Below are 18,812 nucleotides of genomic sequence, written 5' to 3'. Positions count from 1 at the left end.
TGAATTGTGGCTTCTAAATACATTTTCCCTCCTCTCTAAAAACCTCAGCTCCTTTGAAACACCATATGATCACTCCTCCTCCTTGTTGCACTTGTCTACTAATTTCCCAGTTACTCCCCCTCTTTCCTGAAGGATGTTAGCAACTAGTTTACTCATTTTTCTCTCTACCATTTTAAGGACTTAAGCATGCATATAAATATTCATCCAAAACCCCTGTTCTTTCAGTACACTGAATTCTCACTTTAATAATTAGGTTATTGTAGTGATATTCCACAGAAGCTAAGCTGAGTAAGGAGAAAAGTGAATTTTAGTGAAAATTGGTGTGGTTGAGAAATGGAAGTCTCAGAGGGCCTATAGGTTAGTTGGGTTAGAAATTCAGCTGGGAAGATAAGGTTTGGTGGTCAAAAGGTGATACTTGGAAATGAGATTTTTGGATGTAGTATAGTTATCGATCGTAATAGTGACAGTGGGCTGTGTTAGGTCGGGGGAACAGGGAAGGTCACCATGACTCGAGCTGTGTAAAATGTGCTGCCCCTTCTAGACGTCACCTAACCCCCTTGCTTAAAAACTGCCTGCACCAGGACCCAGCGGCGAGCTCGCAGCTCCCTACTTGTGGTTCTGTGAGCTCTGCCCAGGAGCGCAGGAATAAACTCGCTCACTCTAAGCTTTTTGGTCTGCCTCTTCTCTCTTTTGCCTCCTAAACCTTACAGGCTGAAGTGAGGTTGATGACAATCTGTTTGAATTTATTTTTGTAGGTGATGTGAACTGGGTTAGTGTGTTTATATTTTTCATATGGAAGACAGTTTTCTCTAACTTAAATTATCAACTTACCTATGCTTTTTCTACATTTCACACTATAACATGGAAAATATACATTTTTCCACATAAACATGGACTAGATTCTGGATTCTATTAATATTTATTCCCAAACTAGTATTATTTTAATTATTTTTCTTTGAAACATACTATGCTACTTTAAAAGTGTTGTGTGTACCCCAGAAAAGCCATGTTCTTTAATCCTGATTTAATATTGTAGGGTGGGATCTTTCGATTAAGTTGTTTCCTTGGAGATGTGTCTTCACCCATTCAAGGTGGGGTTGCTTACTGGAATCCTTAAGAGGGAACCATTTGGGGTCTAGCTTCAGAGCCAACAAAGAGAGAGATTTTTGGAGATGCAGAAAGAAAACACCCCCGGGAACGCTGTTTTGAAAACCAGAAGCCAAAGGACCAGCAAATGTGCAAGCCACATGCCTTCCCAGCTGACAGAGGTAGCTCTGGACCCATTGCAGTCAAGGCATCCTTCCCTGGATACATTTTTATGGTTTTAAAATATGAACTTGTAACTTATAAATTCCCTTTATAAAAGCCAACCAATATCTTGTATGTTGCATTTCTGGCAGCATTAACAAACTAAAACACATACTCTTTTAATTTTTTTGTCTAGGCCATTCTTTTTTTTTATTTTCACTTTTTTTTTTTTTAAATACTGAGGTTGTGAGTTTATGGAACAATTATGCATAAAATACTGAATTCCCATTTACCACCCTTTTATTATAACATCTTTCATTGGTGTGGTACATTCATTACAATTGATGAAAGCACAGTTTTTGTAATTATGCTGATGATAACTATAATTCTTCAGGAGGCTTACTTTCTATACATTTCTTAAGTTAGCAACTTTCTCTTCATTCTTATTGCAATTATTCAATCTGTTGTTGAAGAGTACAAGTCTGTTACTTTGTAGAGTGTCATTCAGTTTTGCTTGTCTGTTGTTTCGTATGATTAAGTTAAGTTTATGTACGTTTGGCAGTAGTACCACAGAAGGAATATTTGTCCCGATGCTTCATGTCAGGATATTTCAGTTTGTGTTATTGTTGGTGAAGTGAATTTTGTTCAGTTGGTTATGGTGGAGTCTGCCAGATTTCTCCACTGAGAATTTACCTGTGTACCTTTTATAATTATTAAATAATCTGTGAGGAGATTCTTTTTCTTTGGAATTGCATTCTTTTTTAATTGATATGTATTAAATATTCAAATAGCATGTAATCATCCGAAGTTTGTTAGTTTGCAAGTTACTGGAATGCAATATACCAGAACTGAAGCAGCTTTTAAAAAGGGGAATTTAATAAGTTACAAGCTTATAGTTCTAAGGAAGTAAGTGTCCAAATTAAGACACCAACAAGAGGTTACCTTCACTCAAGAAAGGCCAATGGGTCAGGAACACCTCTATCACCTGGAAAGTCATGTGGCTGGCATCTGCTGGTCCCTTGCTCCTGGGCTCCATTCCTTTCACCCTCTGTTCCTGTAGGGGTTCCTCACTTTGCTTCTCTGGGGCTGGCTTTCATTTCTTGGCTTCCCTTGGTTCTCTGCAGGTTCTGCCTTGCTTAACAACTCATGACATCCACTGGGCTCCAGGCATCTCCATTGTGTCTCTGTTTCTGAAGCAGCTGTTCCCCAAGCATCTACATCTCTCTCTGTTGGCTCTGAAGCTTCCATCGTTTCTCTAGGCTCTGTCATTTCTGGCTCTCTCCAAAATGTTTCCTCTTTTAAAGGATTCTGATAAACTAATCAAGACACATCTGGGATGGGTGGAGTCACTTCTCCACCCAATCTAAGGCCATACCCACAATTGGGCGAGTCATATATCTGTGGAGATAATCTAATGGAAAATTTGTGTGCTACAATATTGCATTAAGATTAAAAGAAGCAGCAGCTTTTCACAAGATTGAATCAGGATTAAAACATGATTTTTTGGGGGTACATGATACTTTTGAACCAACTTAGTGTACAATTGGTCGTTCACAATATCATCATATAGTTATGCATTTATCATCACAATCAACTTTTTTTTCTTTTAGTGAAAAATAACGTATATACAAAAAAACCAATAAATCTCAAAGAACATTTGAACAGTTAGTTGTAAAACAGATTTCAGAGTTTGGTATGGGTTATAGTTCCACCATTTTAGGTTTTTATTTCTGACTGCTCTGAGATACTGGAGACTAAAAGAAATATCAGTATAATGATCCAGCAATCATACTCATTGGTTAAACTTGACTTTCACTGTAAAACTCCGTCATCACCCTTGATCTTTCTTCCACTCTTTAGGGATATGTGGTCTATGCCCATTCTAACTCTTTCGTGTTGGAAGGAGCTGTCCATAATATGGTGTGGTGTATTTGCTAGGCTTCTCTAGAGAACCCGAATCAGCAGGAAATATCTGTAGATATAAAATTTATAAAAGTGTCTTACCTAACCATGGGAATGTAGAGTCCAAAATCCCTATAGAGCAGGCTGTGAAGCTGATGACTCCAAAGAAGGGTCTGGACAAACTCGGCGGGAGAGGCTCACTGACCAAAGCAGAAAAAGAAACTGTCTCTTCTGACTTTTCCTTAAAAGCCTTCCAGTGATTAGATTAAGCATCACTCATTGCAGAAGACACTCCCGTTGGCTGATTACAAATGCAATCAGCTGTGGATGCAGCCAATGTGATCATAATTTAATTCCATGAAATGTCCTCATAGCAACAGACAGGCCAGCACTTGCCCACCTGGGACAAATGGGTACCACCACCTGGCCAAGTGGACACACGAACCTGACCATGACATATGGGATAGGGGCATAGAACTAGTTGATGTTCTGGAAGGTCTGGCACCTCTGCATTTAAGGACTTTTCTGGTCCAGGGACCCATCTGGAGGTTGTAGGTTTCTGGAAAGTTACCCTAGTGCATGAAACCTTTGTAGCATCTTATATAATGCCATAGATATTCTTTAGGATTGGCAGGAATGCCTTTTTTTTTTAATTTACTGGGTGACTTCACTTTTTTAAAATTCAACAACATACGAACACAAACATTCTTACCATATGATCATTCCATTCTTGATATATGATCAGTAACTCACAATATCATCACATAGTTGTATATTCATCATCATGATAATTTCTTAGAACATTTGCATCAATTCAGAAAAATAAAAAGAAAGAAAAAAAATTCATACATACCATACCCTTCCTTACCCCTACCTTTCATTTTTCTTGCCTTGCCTGTATGGTACCTTTTTAGACTCCAGTCAGATTTTCCCAGACCTAACTGGCCCCTTCTCTGGAGGAAGGAGTCATGTACGTCACTTTTCCCTGAAGGTAGGACCCAGCAGGTTGAAAGGCTTTCCTATGAAGCGTTTTTTCTATCCTGCCCAGTATGTGGCACTTTTCTGCCTGCGGGTCCCACCAGCACAAGGTGATATGGTACCTTTAACTTCAGCAGACTTTCCCTGCTGGGGGCATGGTTGAGACAGAGGGGAGGTTGTAGGCTGGCTTTAATCATGTCAGTTTTCCAGATCCTAGGGTCTGAATTCCTTGAGAGAAGGATTCCAGTTAAGCTGGTATGTTGCTTTGTGTATCTCCAGGTCCTGTGTGCCCCCTCCTTTCCTTCAGGGCCCAGACCATTTCAAGTATTTTGTGTTGTCCCATCTGAAAAACCACTGGGTTTTTTTTTTTTTTTTCTTTTTTCTTTTTTCTTTTTCATCAGCCCTGTCCCTTCTGCACTGGGGCAAAAGGCAGCAATCTCAGTTTTTACTTGAGGTTCAGCTGAGCTGGGGGCCTATTTTTTAGGAGTCAGAATTTGTTAATTAATTCCACAATTGGAGTTTGGTTGCGCTCAGCCACTGCTACTAGTAAAATCTCTTTTCTTTTCCTTCTGGGAAGCAGCCTGTTGGGGAGGGGTGCTGGCCGCCACGGCTTGGGAGACTCATGGTTTTGAGTGGGCTCACAGCCAGTCCATCTTGTCCAGACTGGGGTATATTGTGTGTCCGGTCACTGACTTGGCCCCAGCAGTTGTTCTGTACTGTTCCTGGCTATTTACTAGCTGCTCTGGAGGATGAACTAAATCCCACACCTCACTAAGCTGCCATCTTGGCCCCACCTCGCCAGGAATGGTTTTGGTTGAAATTTGGCAAGCTATGATAGGTAGCAATGTGTAACTGAAGCTTGCATAAGAATGACCTCCAGAGTAGCCTCTCGACTTTATTTGAACTTTCTCAGCCAATGATAGATACCCTTATTTCTTACACCCCTTGTTTCTTACACTTCTGTTCTAGTTTGCTAGCTGCTGGAATGCAGTACACCAGAAATGAAATTTTTAAAAAAGGGGAATTTAATAAGTTACAAGTTTACAGTTCTAAGGCCCTGAAAATGTCCCAATTAAAGCAAGTCTTTGTATATGTTCAATCCAGGGGATTTAGGGAAAGATACTGTTCTAGTTTGCTAGCTGCCAGAATGCAGTATACCAGAAACTGAATGGCTTTTAAAAAGGGAAATTTAATAAGTTGCTAGTTTACAGTTCTAAGGCTGAGATAATGTCCTAATTAAAGCAAGTCTATAGAAATGTCCAATCAAAGGCATCCAGGGAAAGATACCTTGGTTCAAGAAGGCCGATGAAGTTGAGGGTTTCTCAAATGAGAAGGCACGTGGCGAACATAGTCAGGGCTTCTGTTTCAGTTGGAAAGGCACATGGCAAATGGGGCATCATCTGCTAGGCTTTCTCTCTTAGCTTCCTGTTTCATGAAGCTCCCTAAGAGGCATTTTCCCTGTTCATCTCTGTGGTAGTTAGATTCAGGTGTCAACTTGGCCAGGTGAAGGTGCCTAGTTCTATTGCTGTGGACATGAGCCTATGGCATGTGAACCTCATCTGTTGCTTGATTACATCTGCAGTCGGCTAGGAGGTGTGCCTGCTGCAATGAATGATGTTTGATTTAATTGGTTAGTGCTTAAATGAGAGAGTTCAACGTAGCACAGCTAGAGCTACTCAGCATACCTCATCTCAGCACTTGCAGCTCAGCCCAGGCCTTTGGCGATGCAGAAAGGAATCACCCTGGGGAAAATTGTTGGAACCCAGAGGCCTGGAGAAAAGACCAGCAGAGATCTCCCTGTGCCTTCCCACTTAAGAAAGAATCTCAGTTGAAAGTTAGCTGCCTTTCCTCTGAAGAACTAACGAAATAAATCCCCTTTTATTAAAAGCCAGTCTGTCTCTGGTATGTTGCATTCTGGCAGCTAGCAAACTAGAACAATCTCCAAAGATTGCTGGCTGGTGGATTCTCTGCTTTATGGTGCTACAGCATTCTCTTCTCTCTCTGCTGCAGCATTCTCTTCTCTCTGAATCTCGCTTTCTCCAAAATGTTTCCTCTTTTATAGGATTCCAGTAAACTAATCAAGACCCACCTTAATGGGTGGAAAAACGCCTCCACCTAATCCAGTTTAACAACTGCTCTTAATTAAATCACATTGCCAGGGAAATGAACTAATTACAGTTTCAATATACAGTACTGAATAGGGATTAGAAGAAATGACTGCCTTTACAAAATGGGATTAGGATTAAAACCTGCCTTTTCTAGGGTACATACATCATTTGAAACCAGCACAGATACCTTGATTCTAGAAGGTTGGTGAAGTTCAGGGTTTCTCCCTCATATGGAGAGCTATGTGGCGAATGCAATCAGAGTTTATCTCTTAAGTGGAAAGGCACATGGCATCATCTGCTAGCTTCCTCTCCAGGCCTCATGAAGCTCCCTGGGAGGCGTTTTCCTTCTTCATCGCCAAATGTTGCTGGCTGGTGCACTCTCTGCTTTGTGTTTCTGTGGCATTCTCCTTGTTCTCCTGTTATTCTCTCAGAATCTCCAAAGGTCACTGTCTGGTGGATTCTGTGCTTCATGGTTCTGCAGCATTCTGAAGCTTTCTCCAAAATAATTCTTTCTGAACTTGTTTCTGTGCCCTCTCTTTCTGGTTCTAGAGAAATAAAATAGTTGCTGATGAGTTTGGTGTTATTGTTTTTGATAGCTTCTGTGCCTTGAACTCTCTCCTCTGATATTTTGTTCTGACACTTGTCTTTGTTCTAAGACTTTACCAGATTCTCTCTTTCTTTGGACAAGGAATCGAGATCTTTGGTGTTGAGACCAGATTTAGACTCTTGACTCTGGGACCCCACTTTCTTTAGCAAGTTGTTTCCTGAAATTGATCCTAGGGTAAGGGCTGTTCCTGTGCTTAATGAGATTACATAAATGGCAAAGAGATATGGCTTCATCCAGTGTCCCAATCTAAGTCTGTTCAGAGTGATCTTATCCATGGTCTTGACTCAATTCTGAGGCCTCCTGACTTTTTGTTCTTCTCTGGATTGTGTGTCTAGCTCTTTGATTCTGAACCAAATCTGAATTCTAGACTCTTGAGTGTTAATTTCTAAAGCAGGTTTTTATTTTGTGTCATTGTCTGGGTAAAGTTATTGGTTTAACGTGTCAAAGAGGATTTTAACTGTTCTGCTGCGAATTTGGTGCCCCTCTACCTTGAATGTGTAGTTTTGATCTTGGTTGAAGAGTTTGTCCTGGGCTCTGTTGGAAGGAATACCTGGTGTTCAGGCGTGTGCCTAGGAGTCTCTAGGGCATTTTGAGTATATCTTCTTCCAGATTATTTAGAATCAAAGCATCTAGTTATAGACATATATAATAATAATTTATTATTAATTTTCACATTATGGTATTGACTCTTTCCATTCAAGAACATGTTATGTTTCATCTTCTATGCTCTGGTTTTTTTTATACCTTAACTAAGTTTTATAGTTTTCTTCACATAGGTCCTGCATCTCTCTGATTCAGAGATAATTTCTAAGTATTTGATGGCTTTTGTTACTTTTTATTTTTTAGACAGCAGCATGATTTTTAAAATTTTATTTTATTTTTTTATAGAACATAACATATAAACACAAACATTTTTACCATATGCTCATTCCATTCTTGATATATAATCAGTAACTCCCAATATCATCACATAGTTGCATATTCATCATCATGATCATTTCTTAGAACATTTGTATCAATTCAGAAAAAGAAATAAAAAGAAAACAGAAAAAAATTCATACATATATCATTCCCCTTACTCCTCCCTTCCATTGATCACTAGCATTTCAGTCTACTAAATTTATTTTAACATTTGTTCCCCCTATTATTTATTTATTTTTAATCCATATGTTTGACTCGTCCGACAGCATGATTTTATTGAAATCCTTTAGCACAACACGGGAGGACCTTGTAATTTCTGAAGGCTACATTTCTGAATATAGTTGAAAAGATATCTTACGAAGGCAAATTATGAGTATCTTTAAATTCACTGATACAGTTTTGTTTGAGGCTGAACAATTTTGGTATATTCATATTTCTCTGGTTCCCCTTTTAGCCTACTTATATACCAAGTCTGCCCACATTCAACAGTTGAATAGGACCCAAATATTTGGTGACTTCACTTCAGTTTCCACACCACAATTTTGTTGCTTTTAAGCTATCTTATCCTCAATAGTTGTTTCAAACTTAACAATGATTTTGCTTATAAGAAGACTGTATTACCCACACATTACCCCATTTCTAGACATTTGCCTGATCCCTTTATTGGTTTAAATTATTTTCTTTCCAAATGTGATGTCTTCTGAGAATCAAATCAGCATAGTCATTTTCCAGTGCAAGTGAGTTTTTCTTCCTTCCATTTGTCAGACTTCCTTCATTTTCTTTACATATTTCACTAGATGTGAAAAGTGTTGGTAACTGTTTTAGTCCAACAGTAGAGTTTAATTGATGATAATTTTATTCTTAGGCTCTCAAATATTAACGTTAAAAAAAAAGGTCTTACTGTGATTTGGTTTAGTTCTGTACCTAATTCCTGAATCCTTTCAGAAATATCCTCTACACTTGTGCAGCCAGCTCATCATCTTGTCTCTCCTGGAGTACCGTGGGACCCGAGCCTTTCTTCTTTACCTGGAATGCCACCTCTCTTCTGTGGTCGGTCTTTATCATCCCCCACCCCCACCGTAAACATGCAGACGCCAAACAGCCTGACTGTCTTTCTGAAGACCTTTTTATTTTCCAAGATACTGCTCAGAAGTACTTCCTCAGTGAATCCATCCATGCTCTGTTTTCTTCTCCAGACTAAATGATAGTGTAAACAATTATTTACTCTAATGCTTGGTCTATTAGTAATATAGTTTAACATTAGCTTATAGTTTTCTGAGTTTAGATATCCTAACTTTAAAAGAACACAGTGTTATTTGTTTGTTTCTTTATTAGGTTGAGAGGAAAATCATGCAGAAAATACAAAGTTCCCATATACCTACTTTGTAATTAACGTGTTTGCATTAATGTGGTATGTTTGTTACAATTGATGATAGAATATTGTATTAACTGTATTTATGGTTTACATTACAGTTTACTGTTTGCATTATAAAGTCCTATGTTTTGTTTTTAAATTTTTTTCTAATATATATACAACTTAAAATTTCCCTTTTCAACCACATCCAAATTTCTAATTTACTTGTGTTAATTACATTCAGTGTCCTACTACCATTACCGCTATCTTTACCAAAACTTTCCCATCACCCAAATAGAAACTTAGTACAATTTAAGCATTAGCTCCTTATGCTCTACCTCCCGCCTTGACCCTTCGTAACCTGTGTTCTAGTTTCTGGCTCTATGACTTTGTATACTCTCATTTCATATCAGTGAGATCACACAATATTTGTCCTTTTGTGTCATTTCACTCAAAATGATTTCTTCAGGGTTCATCTGTATTGTCACATGTATTAGAACTTAATTATTTTTTACAGCTAAATAATATTCTGTTGTATGTATAACTACATTTTGTTTATTCATTCATTGGTTGGTGGACACTTGGGTTGCTGCTATCTCTTGGCAATCGAGGATAATTCTGTCAGGAACATCAGTATGTTCATCTGTTCAAGACCCTGTTTTCAGTGCTTTTGAGTATATACCTAGATGCAGGATAGCTGGATCATAGTAATTCTATTTTTAACTTTCTGAGGAAACAGTACTCTTTTCCACAGTGGCTGCACCATTTTACATGGGCACCAGCCATGAAGAAGTATTCCTATGTCTCCGCATCCTTCCCAAGACTTGCAATTTTCTGTTTGTTTGTTTGTTTTTTTAATCGTAGCCATTCTAGTGGGTGTGAAATGGTATCTCGTTTTGAGTTAAAATTTTTTTTAATTTTTTTAAGCAGTTTTGTTGAGATATATTCACATACCACACAGTCCATCCAAAATGTACAATCAGTGGTTCACAGTATCATTACAGAGTTGGGCATCCATCATCGCAATCAATTTCAGACCCTTTTCACTGCTACCCTAAAAAAGAAAAATACCATACTTCTTATCTCCCTTATTATTGACTGTTAGCATTTGTGTAATACATTTGTTTCTGTGATGAGAGAATGCTAAATTATTACAGTTTATATTACACAGTTTGCAGGATATGCATTTTTCTATGTATCACTCTATTATTAACTCCTCATAATAGTAAGATAATACATTTATTATAGTCTGTGAAAGAATTTTTAATATAAGTACTATTATTTTAGTTTATTAATGCTTCTAGAATTGCAGTATACCAGAGAGGGGTTAGCTTTTATAAGGGAATAAGCTTTTATAAGGGTTAACTTTTTTTATAAGGGTGTTTTTTATAAGCTTTTAAAGAGTTAGCTTTTATGAGGGAAGTTACGAGTTTACAATTGTAAGGCCATAAAAATGCCCCAATTTAAGGCATCCAGAAAAACGCTACCCTGACTCAAGAAAAGCTGACCTGGGAAGACATGTGGCTTGCATCTGCTAGTCGTTTAGCTTCTGGTTTCAAACAGCCTCCCCAGGGGCATTTTCTTTCTGCACCCCCACACGTCTCTGTGTGTTGGCTCTGAAGCTTTTCAAAGGGCTTACCTCTCAAAGGGCTCCAGTAAGCACCGTACCTTGAATGGGTGGAGAGATATCTCCATGGAAGCAGCCTAACTGAAAAGATTCCACTCAACAGTATTGAATCAGGATTAAAGAAGATGGCTTTTCTGGGGTGCATAATAGTTTCAGACCAGTTCATACCACCCTCTGAACCCCAAAAGATATATTCTTTCCATATACAAAATACATTCATTCCATTATAATATCACAAAGCCTTAAACCATTTCAGTAACAATACAAATACAATACAGAGTCAAAATCAGTACAAAAATCTCATCAAAATCAGTTACAGGCATGGTCTGTCCTAAGGCAAAATTCTCTTCTGTCTCTGAACCTGTAAAACTCAGAACAAGTTATCTGATGCTAATATACAAAGGAGGAACAGTTATGAGATAGACGATCCCTTTGCCATAGGAGGAGACTGGAAGGAAACAGGTCATTGGACATAAGCAGTTCTGGAAACTTGTAGGGCAAACTCCATTTGATTTTGAAGTCTGAGAGTCATTTATCCTCAGGGCTTTATAAGACAGCAGTCCCACCTCCTTCAAAGGTCTGCACAGTGGCCCTGTTCTCTCCAAATTATGGGGTGAGGGTTGCAACCTTGGGGAATTTTGGGGAGACTGCTTTTTTCTTGGCTCCATCCTCTCTGAGGCCTGGGGCACCAGAACTCTTCCTGGACATCCAGGCAGAAGGCTCACTCTCTGCCTTCAGGGCAGACTCACCCTCTCCAAGATTATATGGGTGGGCCCACCTTCCTTCCTGGCCTGAGGGTTCTTGGCTTCAGACTTTAGCTTCCATAGTTTTGCCTTTGAAGTGATCTTCCCTTCAGTTTGTCCCTTTTAAGTCCTTTTTAATACAGACTGGCTGTCATTCCGTTTATACAGATTCCACAACACTCTTGTTGGTTTTCTATGCAATACGCTGGGATCATGCCCATCAGACATTAGGACTTTACACAGATCCTTTCTGGATAACTCCATCTCCAATCCTCTTTTGTCCTGTAATGACTGACTGGTTCCATGTTTGATTAAATCATATGGGGCTCTATTTTCTGGGGTCTCCCTTTCTGGAAGCCCAGAATTTTCCAGACCATCAGTTTCTGGTTTCTTTGTACCCAAAAGTTCAGTTCTCAGCTTATCTCTTTCCTGTCTCATTTTACTATAAACTGGAAGGATAAGCCAAGCTGCATTTTCTTTATTTGATTTGGAAATCGCTTGAGTTAAGTACTCTGGCTTGCCACTTTAAAATTCTGCCTTCCATTCAACACCAGTAGTTAATTTTTCCAAATTCTCTGCCACTTTAAAACAAGGGTCACCTTCCTTCCAGTTTGCAATCACAAATGTATTATTTCTGTCTAAGGCCTTATCAGAAGTATCTTTAGAATCCGCACCTCTACTAACAGTCTCTTCAAAGCGTTCTAGGCATTCTCTATCAAGCTCATCACAGTTCTTCTGAAATCTTCCACTTACCTATTCAAAAAGCTGTTCCAACATGTTTGGTAGCTACAGACTGCAGCACTCCATTTCTCTGTACCAAAATCTGTTTTAGTTTGTTGATGCTACTGGAAATGCAGTATACCAGAAATGGGTTGGCTTTTATAGATGGAATATATTAAGTTACAAGTTTACATTTCTAAGGCCATGAAAATGTCAAACTAAGGTGTCCAAAGAAAGATACCTCAATGCAAGAAAGGCTGATCTGAGAAGGCACATTGCTGGCTGTGTATTGATCTGTTGACTTGTGGTTCAAACAGCTTCCCCAGGGCTGTTTTCTTTCTGTACCTCCAGACCTCTTTCTCTGTGTCACCTCTGAAGTTTTGTCCAAAATGGTTTCCTCTGAAAGAATTTCAGTAAGCATCCCACCTTGAATGGGTGGAGACACATCTCTATGGAAACCACCTAATTCAAAGGTCCCACCCAAAAGTATTGAATCAGGATTAAAGAACATGGGTTTTCTGGGATACACAGAAAGTTTTATACTGGCACAGCTAATCACAGTCATCATCTACCACAGGGTTCACTGTGTTATACAGTCCCATGTTTTATATGCTAGCTTTCCTTCTGGTGACATACATGAGTCTAACTTTCAACCACAATCACATCCTTAATTCAGGTCTGTTAATTACACTCACCATAATGTGCTACTATCATCTCTATCCATTTTCAAACATTTAAATTCTAGCTAGTTAAAAATTGTGTACACATTAAGCATCTGCTTCTGATTCTCTGTCCTGATTTTATCTCCTGATAACCCATATTCTAGATTTTAATTTTGAGTTTACCTTTTATAATTAGCTCCTATTAGTAACATTATACAAGATTTGTGCTTTTAAGTCTGACTTATTTCGGTCAGTATTATGTCCTCAAGATTCATCCAGGTTGCCACATGCTTCAGAAATTCTTTCCTTCTTATGGCTAACTAATATACCATCATATGCATAGACCACATTGGTTGATGGAAACCTGGGTTTCCATCTTTTGGCAGTTGTGAGGAATGCTGCTGTGAACATCAGTGTGCAAATATCTATTCTTTTCCCTGCTTCATTTCTTCTGAGTATATACCTAGTAACAGGACTACTGGGTCAGTGGCTACTTAGCTTCCTGAGGAACCACCAGACTCTCTTCCTTAGCAGCTGCTATCATTTTATATTTCCACCAACAGTGAACAAATGTTCCTATTTTCTTAATATCCTTTCCAACATTTGTTAGTTTTTTATTTGCTTAATAGTAGCCATTCTAGTAGGTGTGAAGTATCTCATGGCTTTGATTTGCATTTCCCTGATAGCTAGTGATATTGAGCATCTTTTCATGTGCTTTTTAGCCATTTGTATTTCTTCTTTGAGAAACTGTCTATTTAACTATTGCCTATTTTTTTTATTGGGTTGTTTGCCTTTTTCTTGTTAAGTTGAAGGATTTCTTTTATCACTTTGGGTATTAAAACTTTATTGAATATTTGGCTTCCAAGTATTTTCTCCCATTGTGTGGTTGTTATTTTACTGTTCATGATTAATTCCTTTGATACACAAGAAATTTTTCATTTTGATAAGGTCCCATTTCTCTCTTTTTTGTTGTTGCTTGTGCTTTGGGTATAATGTCTAAGAAACCATTGCCTAACAAATTCCTGAAGATGCTTTGTATATTTTCTTCTAGGAATTTGATAGTTCTCACCCTTATGTTTAAGTCTTTGATCCATTGTGAGCTAATTTTTACATATGGTATGAGATGGAATCCTCTTTGATTCTTTTGCAAATGGAAGTACAGTTCTCCCAACACTGTTTTCGAAACAGACTATACTTTTCCAATTAAGTGATCTTTGCCCCCTTGTCAAAAATCATTTGGCCTTAAGTGCAAGGGTTGATTTCTGAGCTCTCAGTTTGATTCCACTGGTTTATATAGCTGTAATTGTATGGATTGTTGTGGCTTTGTAATATGTTTTAAGATCAGGAAGTGTGAGACCTCCCACTTCATTCTCATGTTTCAAGATGGCTCTGGCTTTTCAGGGAATCTTATCCTTCCATATAAATTTGATAGCTTTTCCATTTCTGCAAAGAAGGTTGTTGGAATTTTGATTTGATGTGTAGAATTTGGTAAATTGCTTTGGGTAGAATTGACATTTTAACATTATTTAGTTTTCCAGTCTGTGAACACAGACTGCCTTCCATTTATGTCTTCTTTGATTTCTTTTAGCAATGTTTTGTAGTTTTCTAAGTCCTTTATATTCTTGATTATATTTGTTTCTAGATATTTTGTGTTTTTTAAAAATTTGCTATTATAAATGGGATTTTTTCTGTATTTTTACTCCTGATTGTGAATTGCTGTGTATAAAACACTACTGATTTTTGAATGTTGATTTTTTTTGGCTGCATGGTCTGGAAATTGAACTTGGGTCTCCCGTATGGAAGGCGAGCATTCTACCACTGAACCACCTGTGCACCCTTGGATGTTGATTTTGTATCCTGCTACTTTGTGAATCTGTTATTAGCTCTAGGAGCTCTGTTGAGTATTGTTCAGGATGTTCTATATATAGGACCATGTCATCTGCAAAAAGGGAAAGTTTCACATCTTTCTTTCCAATTTGGATGCCTTTTATTTCTTCTTCTTGCTTAATTGCTTTGGCTAGCATATCCACTATAATGTTGAGTAACAGCGGTGATACTGGTCATCCTTGATCTGTTCCTGATCTTCCAGTGATAGCTTTCAGCTTGTCACCATTAAGTAGCATGTTAGCTGTCAGTTTTTCATATATATTCCTTTATCATATTGAGGAAGTTTCCTTCTATTCCTAGTTTTCTAAATGTTTTTATCGAGGAGTGCTAGAGTTTGTAAAACACCTTTTCTGAATCAACTGAAATGACCATGTGTTTTTTTCCTTCATTCTGTTAATGTGGTGTATTATATATTGTTCTAGTTTCCATAGGAAATACACCACATTAACAGAATAAAGGAAAAAAAACACATGATCATGTCAGTTGATGCAGAAAAGGTGTTCTACAGAATGCCATATACTAGAAATGGATTGGCTTTTATAAAGGGAATTTATTAAGTTACAAATTTACAGTTCTAAGGACGTTAAAATGCCCAAACTAGGGCATACAGAGAAAGATAACTTGACTGCAAAGAAGGGCCAGATGGTGTCTGGGTGTTCTCTGTCACATGAGAAGGCATGTGGCCTGAGTCTACTGGTCCTTTCTTAGCTTCTCTGGGGCAAGTCTGGATTTCTTCTCTTCGCTTCACTCAGCTCTCTCCAGGTTCTGGCTTGCTGAGCATCTTATGGAAAGATCCATTTTGACATCTGCTGGACTCTGGTTACTGTTGGCTCTGCCAGCTCCTGGCATCTCTTAGGGCTTTTGAACTTCCAAACATCTGCATCTCAGCTATTTCTGTATTGGCTCTCCAGACATCTCTGTCGGCACTCCAGGTAACTCCAAAGGTGCTTCTTTATCGTCTCTGTCCTTCTCTCTCTCTCTGTGAACTCTTTTAAGGACTCTGGTAAACTAATTAAGTGCCACTTTGAATGGGTGGAGTCACAAATTCCATCTATATGACCTTTTTAATTAGAGCCACAATTTTAATATGACCTTTTAATATGACCCACAGTTGGGTGTGTAACTTTTCCATGAAAATAACCTAATCAAAAGTTCCACCCTAACCAATAGGTCTGCCCCTACAAGATTGGATAAGAAAAAGAACATGGCTTTTTTGGAGTACAAAACAGTTTCAAACTACTACACATATATTGATTTTCTTACATTGAACCACCTTTGAATACTTGGGATAAAACCTACTTGATTATGGCATATAATTGTTTTAATGTGCTGTTAGATTGTGTTTGTTGGCATTTTGTTGACAAATTTTGGATCTACGTTCATGAGAGACATTGGTCTGTAATTTTCTTTTCTTGTGATATCTTTATCAGACTTTGCTCTGAGTGTGCTATAAGCCTCTGTATTAGTTCTCCAGAGAAACAGAACCAACAGGAGATATCCATAAATATGAGATTTATAAAGGTGTCTCATGCAGCTGTGGGAGTAGAAGAGTCCAAAATCCACAGATTAGGCTGTGAAGCTGGCGGCTCCATTGAAGGGTCTGGATGAACTCCACAGGAGAGGCTTGCTGACTGAAGAAGTACTGAAGGAGTCTCTCTTCTTCCTTAAAAGCCTTCAGATGATTGTATTATCTTGTTGGTGGGGTGGGGTGGGGCGCGCTTTAGTTGATCATAATGTAATCAGCTGACTGATAATTTTATTTTTTAGCTGTCTGGCCAGTGCTTGCCTGACCAGACTAACTGGGCATAATCACCTGGCTAATACGGCACTAGAACCTAACCATCACAGCCTCATAGAGTGAATTAGGGAATGTTCCCTCCTCTTCAGTTTTTTGAAACAGTCTGAGCAGAATTGGAGTTAAGTTGTCTTAGAGTGTTTAACTCCCCTGTGAAGCCATCTTGTCCTGGGCTTCTTTTGTTGCAAGGGTTTTGATGACCCATTCAATTTCTTTACTAATTATTGATTTGTTGAGATCTTCTATTTATTCTTGAATCAGTGTTAGTAGGTTGTGTGTTTCTAGGAATTTGTCCGTTTCTATTAGCTTAGGTTTATTGGTGTGCAGTTGTTCATAGCATCTTCTTATAGTCCTTTTTTATTTCAGAGGGGTCAGTTAATAATGTCCCCGTTTTCATTTCTGATTGTAGTGATTTGTGTCCTCTTTTTCCCTTCATCAATCTAGCTAAAGGTTTGTCAATTTTATTGATCTTTTCAAACAATCATCTTGTTTTTTTATTGATTCTCTTTTTTTATTCTCTATTTCATTTATCTCCACTCTGTTTTATTTCCTTTCTTTGCTTTGAGTTAGTTTTTTCTTCTCTTAATGGATTCTCAAGTTTTGAAAAAGGTAGGGTCCCTCATCTGAGAGCTTTTTTTTTTTTAAATGGAAGCATTTAGAGCTATAAATATCCCTCCCATATTGCTTTTGCTGCATCCCATAAATTTTGGTTTGCTGTATTTTCATTTTCTTTTTTTTAATTAAAAATTTTTTTTTTAATATAATTTACATTCTTACCATATGGTCATTTCGTTCTTGGTATATAATCAGTAACTCAGAATATCATTACAGAGTTGCATATTCATCACCCTGATCATTTCTTAGAACATTTGCATCAATTCAGAAAAAGAAATTAAAAGAAAAAAGACTCATACATACCATACCTCTTACCCTTCCCTCTCATTGATTGCTTGTATTTCCATCTACTCAATATATTTTAGCCTTTGTTCCCCCTATTTCTTTTCTATAGCCCTTATCACTCCCTTTCATTGATCACTAGCATTTTAATCTACTAAATTTATTTTAACATTTGTTCCCCCTAATACTTATTTATTTTTAATCCCTATGTTTTACTCATCTGTCCATAAGGTAGATAAAAGAAACATCAGACACAAGGTTTTCACAATCACACAGTCACATTGTGAAAGCTATATCATTATACCATTATCTTCAAGAAACATGGCTACTGGAATACAGCTCTACATTTTCAGGCAGTTCCCTCCAGCCTCTCTGTTACGCTTTAACTAAAAAGGTGATATAAGAATAACCTCCAGGATAATCTCTTGACTCTATTTGAAATCTCTCAGCCATTGACACCTTCTTTTGTCTTATTTCTCTTCCTTCTTTCATTCGAGAAGGTTTTCTCCATCACTTGGTGCTGAGTCCCAGGTCATTCTAGGATTTCTGTTCCGCGTTGCCAGGAAGGTCCACACCCCTGGAAGTCATGTCCCACGTAGAGAGGGGGAGAGCAGTGGGTTTGCTTGTTCTGTTGAGAGAGAGAGGCCACATCTGAGCAACAAAAGAGGTTCTCTTGGGGGGTGACTCTTAGGCCCAACTTTAAGTAGGCTTAGCCTGTCCTTTGCGGGGTTAAGTTTCATATGAACAAACCCCAAGATTGGGGATTCAGCCTATTGCTTTGCTTGTCCCCACTACTTGTGAGAATATCAGGAATTCTCCAAATGGAGGAGTTGAATTTTCCCCCTTTTTTGCCATTCCCCCAAGGTGACTTTGCAAATACTTTTTTATTCACTGTTCAAATCATACTTGGATTTATCAAGGCATCATTCTGGACAAACCTACAAACTCTCGTGCCTACTTAAGGTTCCATGTAGTTAAGGTGTTCAATTAAACTATCCACATAAGTTGTATTTGAAAGCACTGGTCAAATTATAAATTTTGTACCAATTAAACATTTTTTGCTTTAATCTTACACATCAGTTAAAGTTTTAGAATATGAATTACCATCTATTTTCAACACCCAACGTTACTGACATTCCTTTGTTCTTCCTCATGCAAAAACATTTTTTAATTTGTACATTTAGTCACTCTCATTGCAAACTCTAGGCATTCTTAGATTATACCATCTCAGTCTTTATTGTCCATCATTCCTTCTGATTTCATTTGTGCCCCTCCTCCCTCTATCATTCTCACATTCAGCTTCATTCAGTGTACTGACATTATTGTATTACAGTTAGGTAGTATTGTGCTATCCATTTCTGAA

At 38.0% G+C, this 18,812-nt stretch overlaps 1 protein-coding gene across 4 annotated transcripts in view; it reads left to right on the top strand.

The window, feature by feature from the left end:
• The window catches only part of YEATS2 (YEATS domain containing 2), a 194,398-nt gene that overhangs the window by 71,437 nt on the left and 104,149 nt on the right, over positions 1-18,812 (top strand). The gene's annotated exons all lie outside the window — the stretch shown is intronic.

Source organism: Tamandua tetradactyla, chromosome 2, assembly GCF_023851605.1.
Source record: "Tamandua tetradactyla isolate mTamTet1 chromosome 2, mTamTet1.pri, whole genome shotgun sequence".
Taxonomy (NCBI): Eukaryota; Metazoa; Chordata; class Mammalia; order Pilosa; family Myrmecophagidae; genus Tamandua; species Tamandua tetradactyla.
This window is presented reverse-complemented; position numbering and strand designations above follow the sequence as displayed.